The sequence below is a fragment of the Rana temporaria genome, chromosome 10 (assembly GCF_905171775.1).
Source record: "Rana temporaria chromosome 10, aRanTem1.1, whole genome shotgun sequence".
Lineage (NCBI taxonomy): Eukaryota > Metazoa > Chordata > Amphibia > Anura > Ranidae > Rana > Rana temporaria.
In genome coordinates this window covers 34,948,055-34,965,861 of record NC_053498.1, presented here as the reverse complement: position 1 = coordinate 34,965,861, position 17,807 = coordinate 34,948,055, and positions in this window count along the sequence as shown.

Sequence of the window (17,807 nt, the reverse complement as noted above, 5' to 3'; positions counted from 1 at the left end):
AAACAATAATACCAATAAAAGGCTTGGAAGACCTCAGCTATGAGAAAAGATGGTGGTTCAGGCCTTGTTTCAGTACAGAAACAGTATACAGATTAAGGCCCGGATTCAGAAAGCACTTACGCCGACGTATCTACTGATACGCCGCGTAAGTGCACGGATGCGCCGTCGTATCTATGCGCCTGGATTCTGCAAGCAAGATACACCTGAATTTTGGCTTCATACGACCAACGTAAGTTTCCTACGCTGTCGTATCTTGTGGACATATTTACGCTGGCCGCAAGGGGCGCTTCCATTGATTTACACGTAGAATATGTAAATGAGCGAGATACGCCGATTAACGAACGTACTTACGCTCGTTGCTGTAATTTACGCCGTTTACGTAAGGCGTACGTCCGGCGTAACGTTAGGCCTCATAAAGCAGGTGTAAGTCATGTTAGGGAGGCCCGGAGCAAAAAGCCAGAAAGACTAGCAGAGGGCCGGGCATGACAGAGTGTCTAGTGACACAGGAAGGGTTAAGCTAGAAGGGGTAGGAGGTAGGAAGAGCAGGATTGGTGTAGAGAGGGGCGGGGGAGTTAGTAATATCAAGTTCAAGAGTAGGAGCAGGATTGGCTGCTAGTGTCAGGGGAGTTACCCTATAAAAGGGTGGGGCGGGGCGAGGCGGTCACTTGCAGTCAGGAGAGCAACGAGGAAGCAGCTTTTCCTCCTGCTCTCAGACAGACAAAATGGCGTCCGTCGACCTCGTGCTTGCGCGCTTGCGGGCCGAGGCAGCTCATCGGGGCACAGATTGGCTAGAGAGGCGCGCTGCGGAGTGGGTCGCGGACCAGGCGGGCGGATCGGGAGGATCGGGCGGCGGTGAGTTGACCCCACGCGGGCGGAGGTCGCGGCCTCCGGCCCGCTATTCTCCGGGGCCCTCATCCAGGACTGCAAGGGGGGCTCGGAGCCCTCCGGGGGGGCGGTCTGCCCCCCCGCCGAAGCGGGTGACCAGGAGCGAGACAGGGGGGACGGGACAGGACGCACGCCGCCGACCTCCGTCGGTGGGCGGGGCCACGGGCCGCACCGGCGCCGCTTCCCCAGATGCGGGCGGAGGGGGGGGGGACACCTTCTCCTTCCACGGCAGGGACGGGGGCTGCAAAGGGGAAAAAGAAGGCCTCAGACCCACCTGGCACGGCCGCGGGGCCCTCTACACGTGGGGCCGGCGGTTCCGCGGGTGGGCGGGGCTCGGAGCGGGGGACATCAAGCAACACTGAGTCATCGTCGGGTGGTCTGCCTGCTGCAACAACGCGGGGCAGAGGAGCAGCAAAAGGCCGGCCGGAACGGAGGGGGGACTCCGGGGCCTCCAGGTCATCTTCTCCTGGGGGACGGTCGGCCGCACCGATCCCAGTCGGGGAGGACAGGTCGGAAGGTGTGCCATCGGAAGACGAGGATGGGGAGCCGGAAAGAGAGTCAGCGGTGGAGGTCCAGTCTACGGCGGCGGGGGTGTCTCCCGGCAGGCCTGGTAAGTCCACTACATTACATGTATCCTCTTTAGCTGACGCATTGTGTGAATTGTTGGGAGTGGGAAGGGGGGGGGGTGCCGGCACCCCCGCCGCCGGTGGCGGTGGCTGCACCGGTGGTGGCGGGCGTTGTGCCTGCCGCCTCTGGGGCTGACGCCCTGTTGACGGAATTGGTGGGGGGCCTCAGGGAGCTTTTGGGCCGGGTGGCTGCGGTACAGGGCCCTTCGCCACAGGTGGCTCCGTGGGCACCTGTGGCTGTGGGCGCGACTGGGGGGGATGCTCCGGCCGGAGGGGGGGTTGCGTCTTCGCAGCTTCCCCCGGTGGCCCCGGTGGCAGGACAGGTGGGGACGGTGAAGGACAAGTCAGGGGGGGCCCCGGAGGTGGTGACTCGTTCCGATCTGGTACGTATTGCGGATGCGGCAAGGGGCGAGGTTTATATCTGCTACGAGTGTCCGCTTGGGGGTCATTTGAAACAGGAGGTGAAAATTTACAAGAGCGAATATGTAGAGATATTCTCCCTGTTGCCGTTGGAGAAATTCAACCTCGATAGGGTGAAGCCGGATGATTCTAAAAAGGAGGATGAGGAGAAGCGGCGTTATAGGTTGATTCCGCGCACTTTCGTGAACTGGCTCCAGGCGTTCGCCATTATGGCTAGCGTCGTTGGCGAGAAAAACCCAGAACATTGCTCGGCGTTGTTCGGGTACATGGATTCAATTGGGGAGGCGCATCGGGTGTACGGGGGGTCGGCTTGGCTCAGGTACGATGAGCAGTTTCGGCAACGGCGGGCAGTTAGGCCCTCCCTGCGCTGGGATCAGAAAGATATCAGCCTCTGGATGCGGCTCATGGCGGCGGCTAAGGCCCCGGCGCAGTCTTTTCACGGTGGGGCCGGGGGTGCTACCTCCTCAGGACCGTCGGCCGGTAAGAAGTGGGGAGTTTGCTGGCAGTTCAATGAGAACGCATGCAAATTCGGTGGATCGTGTAAATTCAAACACGAGTGCTCAGGGTGTGGGGGCTCCCACCCCGCGGCCAAGTGTTTTAAAAAGGGAAAGCGTGCCGGTGACGCTGCTCAAAAAAGGGACGACTCCGGTGAAGGGGGAAAGGATGCGGCCTTTCCTAAGTAGGTACCCGGACAAGGCAGCGGCAGAACTATTGTCCTCGGGGTTCAGGGACGGTTTCAAGATACCGTGTTCGCTGGCAGTGGTGCCGCCGGTGGCACGAAATTTGAAATCGGCTCTCCTTCAGCCGGGGGTGGTGGGGGAAAAGTTGGGCAAGGAAGTGGCACTAGGACGGATGGGCGGGCCGTTTGCGGCCCCGCCCTTGCCGGAGCTGGTGGTGTCTCCGTTGGGGGTGGTGCCTAAGAAGGAACCGAACAAATTCCGTCTTATTCACCACCTGTCATTCCCAAAAGGGGGTTCGGTCAACGACTTTATCGATCCGGAGGCTTGCACGGTGTCCTACACGTCGTTTGATGCGGCGGTACGGTGGGTGCGGCGGTACGGACGGGGGGCCTTAATGGCCAAGGCGGACATCGAATCCGCATTTCGGTTGTTGCCGGTGCATCCCGACTGTTTTAGGCTGTTGGGATGTTGCTGGCAGGGCCAATATTATGTTGACCAGTGCCTACCCATGGGCTGCTCCATCTCCTGTGCGCTGTTTGAGACCTTCAGTTCCTTTTTGGAATGGGTGGTCAGGGATGTTTCGGGCCTGGACTCGATCATTCACTATCTGGATGACTACCTCTGCATGGGGCCGCCTTCCTCTGGTGTGTGTGCGACTCTACTGTCAACGTTGCAGCACATTGCGGGACGTTTTGGCGTGCCCTTGGCGGCCGACAAGACGGAAGGCCCCACGACGGAGATTAGTTTTCTGGGAATAGTGATCGATTCGGAAGTAATGGAGTGCCGCCTTCCAAGTGATAAGCTCGAGGCCTTGAAGGCGGAAGTTAGAGGGTTTCAGGGCTTGCGGAAGGTGCAGCTGAGGACTTTACAGTCACTGCTGGGAAAACTTAATTTCGCTTGTAGGATCATTCCCATGGGCAGAATATTTTGCCGACGGCTGTCGGCGGCTACGGCGGGGGCTACGGCCCCCAATCATTTCATTCGTTTGTCTAAGGAGCATCGGGAGGACTTGAAGGTATGGTATGAGTTCCTGTCATCCTACAATGGCAGGTCGATGTGGCTGTCCAGTCCGGTGAGTAACTTCGACGTGGAACTGGTGACGGATGCGGCGGGGTCCACGGGCTAGGGGGCTTTCTTCAAGGGGCAATGGAGCGCAGAGCCTTGGCCGAGGTCTTGGGTGGAGGCAGGTTTTCTCCGGAACCTAGTGCTGCTGGAACTGTTTCCAGTGGTGTTGGCCATTGAGCTTTGGGGGGAGGCCTGCAGCAACCTAAAACTCCGGCTGAATTGTGACAACATGGGAGTGGTTCAGGTAGTGAACCGCATGTCCGCGTCGTCACAACCGGTCATTCGGCTCATGCGGCATTTAGTGTTGAGGTGTTTGCAACTGAACATTTTCATTTATGCCGTGCATATCCCGGGCGTCGAGAACACGCTGGCTGACTCATTGTCTCGTTTTCAGTGGGACAAGTTCAGAGAGCTGGCCCCGGCCGCGGAGGCTGTCGGGGTCCCGTGCCCGGGCTGGATTTGGGAGCTGGCGCTGGAATAGCCGCCTCGTGGATTAAGCAGTCCGTTAGCACGGCTACATGGTCGGCCTACGCCAAGGTATGGAAGGAATGGTTGGAGTTGGGTGCTGAAGCTGGGGTTGTGAGCGGGGGGCCAGAGGAGCGGTTGCAGGTAATTTATTTTGTAGCCAGGAACATGGAGCTAGGCGTGTCAGTGTCCTCCATTGAGAAAAAATTGGCGGGTTTAGCGTTCTTTTTTAAGCTGGTGGGGGGGGTGGATTGGACTAAGGACTTTTGGGTCAGACAGGCAGTGAAGGGCTACAGGAAGGGTCGTAAGGTGCAGGATGCCAGGAGGCCGGTCTCTTTTGCCAATTTGGTAGGTATCAGGGGAGCCTTGGACGGGGTGTGCACGGGGCAGTATGAATGCCTGTTGTTCGCGGCGGCTTTCTCGCTGGCATTTTACGGTGCGTTCCGCATCAGTGAATTGGTTAGCCCTTCCCGCCTGAGGGCCGGGGGGCTGATGAGGGAGGATGTGTGGATATCGGAGGACAAGGTGGGTATTCGGTTGCGCAGATCGAAAACCGACCAGAGGGGAAGGGGGGTGGACGTGGTTCTTTTTTCCCTGCCGGGGGCCAGAGTATGTCCGGTGGCATCGGTCAAGGCATTTTTGGGGGTCAGGCCGGAAGGGGACGGGCCGTTGCTTAAGCACGAAGATGGGTCTTTCTTGTCAAAGTTCCAATTTGTGGCTGTTTTTCGCAGTTGCTTGCAAGAAATGGGCTTGGACAAGTCCGAGTTTTCGTCTCACTCCTTCCGTATCGGGGCGGCTACCGAAGCTGCCAGGTGCGGGATGAACGAGGCGGCAGTACGGAAGATCGGGAGGTGGGAATCTCGGAGGTTCAGGTCATACGTGCGGCCTCAGTTGGTGGTTGGTTAATGGGGAGGGGAGAGATGCAAAAGGGGGGGGCTTTTTTAGGGTTGGTGTTCGTTGGTGAGCATTGTGGATTGTTTATTTCATTTCAGATGGAGGGACTACACGCCTCGTCTGGATTTTCGGACATTCGTACGTTTGCTGGGGGGCAAGAAGGGCTGATGAGAAGCCGGAAGGCAGGCAGCTGGGTATTTCCAGGAAGGAAGCGGTGTTGAGGTGGCTGGGGATACCTGGGATGATGTGGGGTAGGGTGCTACCAGAGGTCGAGAGGTACGCCCGATTGGACAGGCCCCCCGATGTTCTGGTTATACACGCGGGGGGGAATGACTTTGGTGTCCGTAAAATCAGGGCTCTGATTTCGGACATCAAAGCGGACTTTGAGCGGCTGCGAGCGGCCTTTCCGGGGACGGTGCTGGTGTGGTCGGAAATTGTCGCCCGCACACAGTGGCGCAAGGCTCGGTCAGTTACCAGGCTCAACAGAGCCAGGACTCGGGTTAACCGGGTGGTGGGTAAATTTTTAGCACGCCTTGGGGGGCTGGTGGTACGCCACCAGGAATTGGAGACTAATGTGGGCATGTATCTGAGGAGGGACGGTGTCCATCTGACGGATGTGGGGATTGCGCTTTGGTCGATGGGGATACAAGAAGGGATTCAGAGAGCGTTGAGGTTGGGTGGGGGCCCTTAAAGGTGGAGGTGTCATCCTTTCGGGCTGTGGCGGTTAGTTCTGTTGGTCCTTTATGGTGGCAGTAGAAAACGTGTGAAAACGGGGGTGGGGGGCTCATCAATATTATGGGCCCCTTAAGTGTATTCCAGCGAAAGGTTAGTTGGTATACTGTAACGTTTGCACTGCGGGCGGGGGTTGTCTCCGAGCGTACTACACGGACTGGAGGCCTAAGGTTATTGTTTGCTCGCAGTGCATTGTTCATCTGGTATATGGTAAAATGGTGGAGAATGGGTGGGCTGCCAGAAAGGACCAACAGAGTGGGTGTATGTCATTGATGTTGGATATTTACTGTTTTCATTTAAGTTGGAGTTTTTATTGCGATTATGTTTTAATAAAATAGGCTGTTGTGGCCAGTTTACTCCAAAAGCAAAGGTGTGGTCTCTTTACTATAGATTAAGTGGGGGACAATTAAGGGGTGGAGTACATGGGGTCTCAACGGTCAAAGGTTATTGGGTCACATCTGGACTACACTAGTCAAGGGAGGCCCGGAGCAAAAAGCCAGAAAGACTAGCAGAGGGCCGGGCATGACAGAGTGTCTAGTGACACAGGAAGGGTTAAGCTAGAAGGGGTAGGAGGTAGGAAGAGCAGGATTGGTGTAGAGAGGGGCGGGGGAGTTAGTAATATCAAGTTCAAGAGTAGGAGCAGGATTGGCTGCTAGTGTCAGGGGAGTTACCCTATAAAAGGGTGGGGCGGGGCGAGGCGGTCACTTGCAGTCAGGAGAGCAACGAGGAAGCAGCTTTTCCCACCCTCCCTCCCTTATTGCATTACCAGTTGTTGCCGGTGTTTTTCTTTTGCAGGTACGGTGTTGGACGGTCGTCACGACAGCTGGGTTGGCGGTTAGTTCTGTTGGTCCTTTATGGTGGCAGTAGAAAACGTGTGAAAACGGGGGTGGGGGGCTCATCAATATTATGGGCCCCTTAAGTGTATTCCAGCGAAAGGTTAGTTGGTATACTGTAACGTTTGCACTGCGGGCGGGGGTTGTCTCCGAGCGTACTACACGGACTGGAGGCCTAAGGTTATTGTTTGCTCGCAGTGCATTGTTCATCTGGTATATGGTAAAATGGTGGAGAATGGGTGGGCTGCCAGAAAGGACCAACAGAGTGGGTGTATGTCATTGATGTTGGATATTTACTGTTTTCATTTAAGTTGGAGTTTTTATTGCGATTATGTTTTAATAAAATAGGCTGTTGTGGCCAGTTTACTCCAAAAGCAAAGGTGTGGTCTCTTTACTATAGATTAAGTGGGGGACAATTAAGGGGTGGAGTACATGGGGTCTCAACGGTCAAAGGTTATTGGGTCACATCTGGACTACACTAGTCAAGGCTATAGACGTCGGAACAGCCGTCGTATTTTACGTCGTTTACGTAAGTCGTACGTGAATGGGGCTGGGCGTAGGTTACGTTCACACCGTAGGCATTGAGCTGTCTGATCTTAGGGAGTAAATTCGACGTGATTCTGAGCATGCGCGCCATTCGTTCGGCCCTTCATTTGCATGGGGTCACGGTTAATTTAAATGTATCATGCCCATTACCTTCCTACTTTGAATTAGGCGGGCTTACGCCGGCCAATTTACGTTACGCTGGCGCAACGTAGGGAGCGAGTGCTTTGTGAATACTGCTCTTGCCTCTCAGAGTTACGTCCGCGTAGCGCATATGAGATGCACTACGCCGGCACAAAGATGCGCCGAGCTACCTGAATCTGGCCCATAATGTCCAAATTAAAATGTGCCAAGGGCTACATTTTGTTCACAAGTCAAGTGACTTGACAAAGGAGCTTCTGCACATGCTCCACAACATGTAATCGCTCCCCTTCTGACGTCACTTGTGGTACGTGTGTTCCATGACGGTCCCCGAAAGTGGGCAGCCATCTTGCCTCGGGCACCTGTCTCTCCTTCTGCTGTTGGTCGGCTAGTGAGGATCCAGGAGAGCCTTGACAAAAGACCTGCCACCAAGTCTGTATGGGATGATGAGCTTGTTTGAGTTTCTGTGAGTGTTTTTAACCGCATTTTTAAAATTAAAAGGTTGGCGGTACTGCACTTAGAAGTGCCTTCTTTTCTTTTCAGTCTCGGGAATGTATTTTTTTAATTTATTGCAGATTTCAAACAGGAGAGAAGGAAGAGGGTACCGGATACTCCAAAACATCAACAAGTATCAGGAAAACCAGAATTTTAGAAGGGGTTGGCCAGCTAATCTGAAACTCTATGCGAGCAGTTCTAGTCCTTACAGCAAACTCTGACACTTACATCCCCAAGCACATGCACACCTGGGATCTTAGATCAGAGTCTGACTTACTCACAATGTCTGAGGACAGCGGTCTCCTAATATAAGCTTCCACATGACACTGCTCTGTGAAAAAATTATCTCTTCTTTAAGTCAGCTACCATAGGTGATGCCCTCCAACAGGTAACTTTCAACTTAGTTTCCCTCAGGCCCTGAGCCAAGCACTAGCTGAGGCTCAACATCAGCTCTGCAGTACACAGGCTGCATGCCAGGAGCAGCAGCCCCAGGACAAGAACAATCTGAAATAGCCTCTCAAACATTTATCATCATCCCAGCCACCTTCTGGGTGCCCTTCCCAGGGATTAGCTGAGGTCTGATAAATATTCATATCTCAGTGGTTGACCCTCCTACTGTATTTTTTGGAAGCTTCTTCCAGAAGCAGACAGAAGTAATCAACCACCAAGCTTAGGGAAACCTGACTAGACCTAAAAACGATATCACTACTTTACTGAGTACAGCAGAGTAAAAAAATAAATTTAACCTAACTAGAGCAAGGCGCTACATCTGGAAAAATGCTCGCTATTGTATCCTGTCACCCATGGATGTCAGATTTACCAAACAGGTGCTGCATCTGATTGGATGCAGCTGCTGTATGGCTGACAATATTCTGCCTGGCTCCTTCCAGCTGGACCACCAAAAGCTTAAAATTCACTCCATATATTGCCCTGTTTAGATTGTAAGCTCCATGAGAGCAAGGGCTGATGTCTAAATACAGTATGTATGTAAATTGCTGGCACTATATACTGTAAAGTCTGTTATAAAAAAATCAGCAGGGGCCTTGTTGACAGCTCTAAAGGGAAGAAATGGAAAAGGTAATATTTATAAGCTTTTTTGCATTTTCATGAATATAGTAAAAATAGCATTTATCCTGTATTCTATAGTCATATGTGAATATAAAGCTATGTTAAAGTGGAATTAAGGTCTAACACTAAATATTCTTAAAAATGTCTCTCCCTCTTCCTCACACTTATCCTGTCTACCATGTGTAAAAAAGATCTGTACACTTACCTTCTTTCAGTACGCTCCAATCCGGTCAGCTTTGGCTTCCCATGTGTCATGGAGTGCTTGAAAACAGCTGGGAATTTTGATAGCAGTGATTTCACCTATAGGCTGCCATTTTCTATCCCCTGCAGCCCTGAAGCCGGCACTCACTGATACAGGGGAGTTGGAGGTGTAGCATCACATAACCAGACCACAGTGGATTAAAAAAGGATAGTATACAGATAATGGAAGGCAGGATAGATAGTAGATAGAGGAAAGGTGCATTTTAAACATAGTTAGTGTTAGGCTTTAATTCCACTTTAACAGTCTTTCTGAGATACATATATAGACTAAAAGGGGCTAAAATATGTAAATCTGTTGCTCCAGGTTCCCTTCAGTGCTGCTCAATAAACCAAATGTTGAAAGAACAACAACATGATTGCATATAAACTGACTATATATATATATGCATTATACCTTTCTATTCAGCAGGTGGCGCTGCAGTGTTATAATGTGTATTCTATGGTAATGTAATAAGAGGAAGTGTTTGCTTTCCTCTGTGTGCATTTGTTTGTTGTTCTCTTCCTGTTCCATGATAAAGACATGCTGTAAGATATGTTCAGCTATTTCTCCATAAAAGTAAAGTAATCTCTGCAAACAAGAAGCTTCCAGCGCATGATTTCAATACTCTGATAATAGGTTATGGGCCCAGGCACCCAGGCATTGGAGAGGATACTGCAAGACCAGGCACTGGAAATAATTCTATAGTCAATGAGTACTGTATGCAAGCAGCAGAAAGATGGCAAGCAGTTAAGATGCAATTGCAAAGCTGAACAATGCCAATTATCAGCTGTGGAAGTTCAAGCTAGAAATGTTTCTCAGAAAGGATGACTTGTGGCAAGTGCTAAATATAGACAGACCCACAAATGGAGAGATGGAGAACTGGGACAGGAAGGATAGACAGGCAAAAGGAACTATAAGCTCGCTAGTGGAAGATGACCGGCTTATCCACATAAGAACAGAGAAAACAGTCAAAGGTGTGTGGACTTCAGAAACTGCATGAGCGTTCCTGTCTAAACAGCAAGCTATTTTTACTAAGAAAGTTGTATAAGATGAGACTAGAAGAAGGCCAGCATATGTGTGACCACGTGAAAGCTATGCTAGAGATCATAGAGCAGCTGCGAGCCATCAGAGAGGACATCAAAGATATCCATATTGTTGCCCTGCTCTTCTGCAGCCTTCCAGAGACATGTACTGCTCTTATTAATGCTTTAGAAACCAGTCCTGAGCAGGAACACTGGAATATGTCAAAGGCAAATTAATTGATGAATATGACAGAAGGGAAGAAAATACGCACCATGGTGACAAAACTCTTAAGATGTAGGCACAAAGCACAACAAAGAAAGCAGAGCCTATTTTTGCTGTAAAAGGATCGGTCACTAAAAAAAGGATTGTTCCATCTGGAAAGCCAAGCAGCGAAAGCTAGACCTATCCACAAAAAAAAGAGTCAAAGCAATCACAAAGGAAACTGCAGACTCTTCACGGAATGGAACCTTTAAAGTAACACAGAGCAGCTGGTGCATAGACTCAGGAGCGACAAGCCACATGACTAGCGATGAGACCTTCTTCACAAACATTGATTACAATGCAAAAAAACAAAGTTTTCCTAGCAAACGGCAAAAGCATCACCTCAGGAGGTAAAGACCAGGGCTTCCTGAACTGCATTACTCCACAAGGCAAGTAGAGTATCCTTGTAAAGAAAGTACTGTATGTTCCAGAACCAGAAGGCAGCCTTTTATCAGTGAAATGTCTTGCAAACAATGGTCCTACAGTTAAGTTACAGGGTGATGAATGCATGCACCTATACAGACTCATCACCACAGACCAGCATGTCAATATTGTCTCTAATGACCTACACAACAAATGTATTCACTTATGGCACGAAGGAGCCGCTGGTTGATTTTGGGATCGGCCTTCTAAGTTACCCTGGCGGTGTCTAGGGGTGTAGTTGTGAGAACAGCGATAGAGAGCGAAGGTCCAGACAGCCAATAAAAGGGTTTTCAATGCTTTATTGTCCAGGCCAAACACAGCCAACATCAACATGAATTGGGAAGGTCAAGGTTGATGAAGGAAAGAGAAGAGAACATTGCGGTATCAGGCCTGGATATCAAATGGAGCAGTCAATACTGCTCTGTATAGTACCAATCTTGTAACTCGTCGCCACTCTGCTTGAAGTGGGTAAAGTGCCCCCGGACAGACCCCTATAATAGGCCTGGCAGCCAAAGTGTCACTCTGAACTAGCTGGCAGAAACAGGCCTCTCTCACAGACCCGGCTCTAGGGCCTCTGCCACAGGCCAATTTCAATAAAGGACTTAGGTGAATAAAAAGAGCGAATCCTCCCAGTTGACTTTTCCTATATAGGCCCCCGGATGACAGCAAGCATACCTGTCAGTGGTCCGGACGCCCGATCCTAGACTGGGATTCTCAACAGGTCATGGAACCCAGCGAAACACTGGGGTCCCTTTTTTTCTCAGGATGAGGTTCGATGCAGTTTTCAGCTTTGTCCAGGTGGGACGCACTGGCAGGGTCCATGGATGCGCGCACCCTGAAGGTGGATGCCGCACCTGGAACCGGGACCCCGCTAAGATTTTTTTAACACATCATCCCTGTCACAGATATACTCTCTCCCAGCATGCCCCGCGAGGGAAAACTCCTCTAATTGGCTGCTGGGGAAAACTTGCTCTGCCAGAACCTCTCTGGCGCCAACTGCCGGCAAGGGGTGGTATTGCACCCCTTGACCACAGACTGACCCAGTGGACATTCCTGGAATGACAGAAGTCCCACATTTAGACAAACCACGAATGGGAGCAAAGTAACTCTCCCATTCCCACTAACTTTAGTGTAGTGCCCATGCTGAAAGCAAGGGGGCGCTACAAGCATATCATTACCACTTACTGACTGGTTGCTAGAGGTTACAGCACACATTACGACTCACTGATTAGTTGCTAGAGGTTACAGCACATGATTTCTTCCTGTTTATTGGTTGCTAGAGATTGCTGTACAGTAATACTGCTCACTGATTGGTTGCTAGAGGTTATAGCACATCATCTCTTCACTGCAGAGGGGCGTGATATACAGTACATATGAATGCCGCCTTTATTTACATATAAATGCCACCGGCCTCAGCTATTTACATATAAATGCTCCCATTATTTACATATGAATGCTTCTGTTAGTTACATGTAAACACTGAGGGCCAGATTCTCAAAAGAATTACGGATACACCGGCGTAATTCGAAAATCCCGCCGGCGTATCATTGTTTTGTATTCTCAAAACAAGATACGCCGGAATTAGGCTAGGATCCGACTGGTGTAAGTCACTTACACCGTCGGATCCTAAATGCAATACTACGCAGGCCGCTAGGTGGCGTTTACGTCCATTTTTTAGCGTTGGCTATGCAAATGAGCCGATACGCCAATTCCCGAACGTTTTTGCGCTGCTTCGCCATAGTTTACGTTGTTTCCGTAAGCGTAAGGTTACCCTTGCTATATGAGGGGTAACCTTACGTCGGTCCGCCGTATGCCATGTTAAGTATGGCCGTCGGGACAGCGTCGGGTTTTTTCATCGTTTACGTAACTCGTCGCGAATAGGGCTGTGCGTTAATTACGTTCATGTCGCAACCAATATATTTGCGGCGTACTACGGAGCATGCGCAGTGGCCTACGTTTAAGGCCGGCGCATGTGCAATTCGTTCGGCACGGGGGCACGCTTAATTTAAATACAAGCCGCCCCCTTTGAATTACGTGGGGATACGCCGGGCCATTTACACCACGCCGCCGCAAATTACGGAGCAAGTGCTTGGAGAATACGGCACTTGCTCCAGTAAGTTGCGGTGGCGTAGTGTAAATAGCTTATGCTACGCCGGATTCTACGAGAATCTGGCAAAGGGTCTGCAGGTGAGTCATCTGTACACAACAATAGGGCAGAGCTGGGCAGCAATAGTAGTATCACTTCACAGTGAGATATCAGGACACAGCAAAGACTAAAACTTCAAGGGACAAGGGAGTTTAATCTGGGATAGTTGGCAAGTATGAGGCAGCGGCTTTGGGCCCCACAACAATGACAGGGCCCTGTACACAGTAATGCATGCGGTTCAATTAAAACTCCCATATCAGGCAGGAACAGATATCTACTGATTTTCATTGATGATTATTCCAGGTACACAACTACTTCTCTGATGAAACACAAGAATGAAACATCAGAGAAACTTCAAGAGTTTAGTGCCATGTCTAGCAACAAATTCCAACAGAAACCAGTAACAATATGCACCAACAATGGGGGAGAAAACATAAGCAAAGAAGTGGCCTCCTACCAGTCATGACTGCTACCTACCTGCAGAACAGACTACCCCCAAGAGCCATTAAAAGTTCTCCATTTGAAATCTGGCATGGATCAAAGCCTAGCATAGGACACATCAGAGTGGATGTAAAGCATATGCCTATATTCCAAGTGAAAAGTGATCCAAGCTGAAGAACAAAGCCATAGAGGGCATTCTAGTAGGCTACAGTAAGCAAACTAAGGGTTACAGAATCCTACACCCAAAGACTGGCAAAGTGACAATAAGACTTATGCCCTGTACACACGATCGGTTCATCCGATGAAAACGAACCGATGGATTTTTTCATCAGATAGCCGATGAAGCTGACTTTCATCAGTCTTGCCTACACACCATCAGTTAAAAAAACGATCGTGTCAGAACGCGGGGGACGTAAAACACAATGACGTGCTAAGAAAAATGCTTCCGAGCATGAGTCGACTTGATTCTGAGCATGCGTTGATTTTTAACCAATGGGGTTTTTTAACCATCAGATAATTTTAAAACAGGTTCTAAGTTTTTTCACCGATGGGAAAAAAAAATGATGGGGCCCACACACGATCGGTTCGTCTGATGAAAACGGTCCGTCAGATCGTTTTCATCAGACGAACCGATCGTGTGTACGCGGCATTAGTGTTTACTTTGATCAGAGCCCATCATCAGAAGCACCAATCCATGAAAGCTGTGAAGTGAATATACCCAACAAACCAAAAGAAAAGGAGTCAAAATAAGAGGTAGAACTTACAATGCCTAAATCAAATTCCCCACCAGATCCTGCTGACCAGCTGTGTTTGAAAAGCGAATAAATATTCGCTTTCCTAACACTGAATCGCCCATCCGCCAATCAGGTGCTCGGGTCTGTTACCCCTCACCTGATTGGCTGAAACGGCAGGCGATGTGATTGGACGCCTATCAGGCATCCAATCATAGGCTAGGACGGGAGTAGAGATGCATGGGAGAAGACATGTAGGATGCCGCCCGCCGCCATCACTTGCTGCCCCACCGAGACAGAGTAAGTGTCAGACGGAGGGGGGCACAGTGGCAGCATTCGATGGGCACAATAGGAGCATTTAATGGGCACAGTGGTAGCATTTCATGGGGCACAGTGGGAGCATTTGATGGGCACAATAGGAGCATTTGATGGGCACAGTGGGAGCATTTTATGGGCACAGTGGGAGCGTTGGATGGCACAGTGGCTGCGTTTAATAGTATAGTGGCTGCCTTTGATGGGGGTTTTTTTTCAGAATTTTTTAGTTTGTTTGCGCCTCCCAAAAATTTTGAGCACCAGCTGCCACCGATGAGATCTCTGTTCATAAGGAGGAACCAAATGCAGACTGGCTAATCCTTCTCCTCAGCAGATATCAAGGGGTAGATCCACAAAGAAAGTACGCTGGCGTATCTATTGATACGCCAGCGTAATTTCAAAATTCCCGCGTCGTATCTTTGTTTTGATTCCTCAAAACAAGATACGATGGCATCTGGGTTAGATCCGACAGGCGTACGTCTTTGGATCTTAGATGCAATTTTTCGACGTCTGCTAGGTGGCGTTCCCGTCGTAATCTGCGTTGAGTATGCAAATTAGCTATTTCAGACGATCCACGAACGTACGAGCGGCCGTCGCATTCTTTTACATCGTTTCCATTTGGCTTTTTCCGGTGTATAGGTAAATCTGCTATCTGGTGGCGTACTCAATGTTAAGTATGGTCGTCTTCCTGCATATAATTTTGAAAATGTTATGTCGTTTGCGTAAGTCGTCCGTGAATGGGGCTGGACGCCATTTACGTTCACGTCAAAAACAATGACGTCCTTGCGATGTCATTTGGAGCAATGCACCCTGGGAGTTTTGACGGACGGGGCATGCGCAGTTCGTTCGGCGCGGGGACGCGCTTCATTTTAATGAAACACGCCCCCTACTCGCCGCATTTGAATTCCGCGCCCTTACGCCGCGAGAGATACCCTACGCCGCCGTAACTTACGGCGCAAATTCTTTCAGGATTCAAAGAATAGCAAAGTAAGTTACAGCGGCGTAGCGTATCTCACATACGCTGTGCCTACGCAGATGTATGTGATCTGCCCCCAAGTGACCAAAGGGCTAAAATTCAACCAGCACTGAAGGAAGCTGAAGCCCCAGGACAGGAAAGCATAGGTTCCTGATAATATTTAGGTATAGATCCACTTTAAATTGCAGTTTTCACTTTTCACTGGAGTGTGCCTTCAGCAAGCCCACTGATGTGTTTTATCTCTATCCCGTTCAAAGTCGAAAAAAATATGAACAAAAAAGCAGTAAAATTAGCCTCAGGTGGCAGCAAACGCAGACACCTCTTTGTTTCCGTAAATACTCTAACACAACTTGTTACTTTGTATATTTACATGGCACACATGTACATTTATGCTTAATGAGCTACTGTTGAGCTCCACTTAAAATGAACATTGATTATAAATTACTGTTTAATGACTACTGTAGACGTTATATAATTGTGCAACTCTTAATAATGGCAGCGGGGGACGTGGGATGGGAAGATTGTTCAAAGATCTACAATTAGGCGTTCTGTTTTTGTTTGGAATACATTTCATTTTCACATGACTGCTGAGATGCATTTCAGGGTTTTTAATATTCCTGCAGCACGTTTATGACACATTTAAAGCTGAACAGAATTCGATGAGTGAAATCCCTAAACCCAGGAAACACTCCGGCTGTGCTACAATTTACTCATTTAACCTTGACTCAAGTGTTGTAGGCCCTGTACACATGACCAAACCGTCCGCTGAAAACGGTCCGCTGGACCGTTTTCAGCGGACAGTCGACTGCCCGATTTCTGTTTGATGTGTGTACTCACCATCAAACAGAAATCCGCGTGTACACAATACGCGGTGACGTGGCCACGGCGTCGCTGCGACGTGCGCGGCCCTGGAGGGTAAATACTTCCACGCATGCGTCGAATCACTTTGACGCATGCGAGGGATGGCGGCCGATGGGACATGTCCGGTGAGTCTGTACAGACGACCGAACATGTCCGACGGACAGGCTTCCAGCGGACAGGTTTCTTAGCATGCTAAGAATTTTTTGTCGGCTGGACAAATGTCCGCTGGAAACCTGTCCGGTCGGCCGTACACACGACCGAACTTGTCTGCTGAAACTGGTCCGCGGACAAGTATCAGCGGACAGATCCGGTCGTGTGTACGGGCCCGTAGACTGCTTCCATGATCCCATGCTGCTGGAATCAGCAGGACTTTGAGAATGCTACTGGGAAAGCCACATGTTCTTACCATTCATTCTGTGCTGTTTTTTTCCAAAACTGCGCTTTTTCTGAGACTGCATTAGATGCAGGAGCACATCTACCACATCTACCAATTTGCCAGGGTGTCCCTGGCAAAAGGTTAGGGGTAAAAAAGCAAAAAACATTCACTTTTACATCAAGAGTTCAGGTTAGTAGATTTTGGTGCAAAATTTTTGAATTTGTAAAAGTGGACATGGATGTATTGAAATTCAGTCGCTTTCCCCGACTTGTTCATTCCCCGACTTAGTTGGGGTAGGCGGTACACTTTGGTGGGGGTGGGTCAGCCACGCCCCATGACCATTGACCTCTGGGAACCTGCCTTCTGACCTTTGACCTCTGGGGGAGGTCCCTGTTCCAATTTCTGAGTCCTAGTCTTATTATTCAAGGGAAACCCCTAACCCTAGCCCCGAATTTTAATCACTATGTGGCCACCCCTGTTTAACAGAAAACAATCATTAGAGACTTTTCCATTTGGTTGCCCCTTTTGGTTTTAACTGCGCCAAGTCACACTGTCAGGGATGGGATTCCTCCATACACCTTGCTTACATGGATGGAGGAATCAGTTTGCTGTTTTTTTTTCTTTTTTTTTTTTTTAATTCTCCGTTTTTATTTTTAAATAAGAAAGACATACAGAGACAAAGGTAGAGGGATCAGACAAAATCCAATAATAATACAAACATCATATATGAACTTTACATCTTCCTCTTCAACTAGATTACATTTCATATATTAAGTGAAAAAATTTGAAGATACCGCTCTATCTAAGTGGATAATGGATATATAAATGCAAGCAGCTTATAGTGTGAGATACCCACAAACAAACTAGTACAACGGAAAAATAGCTGCACAACTAATGTGAATACTATAGTAGTGTTAGTACAAAGTAAAATAAAACAAATCTTTCACCCATACATGAGATATTACATTGATAGTGAGAAGAATTTGATGTGAGAGTCTATTGTTCAAACAACAAAATGTGCATCTGATGGTAATTTGATAGTAGAAAATTCCTTTTCCCATTCAAGCAGATAGTGACATCAAAATTGCATGAACCTCAGAAAAGTGCATGGATAGACAAGGACACCTCCACCTCTCAATCACACTGTCCCTTACCAGAAGGGAAGATCC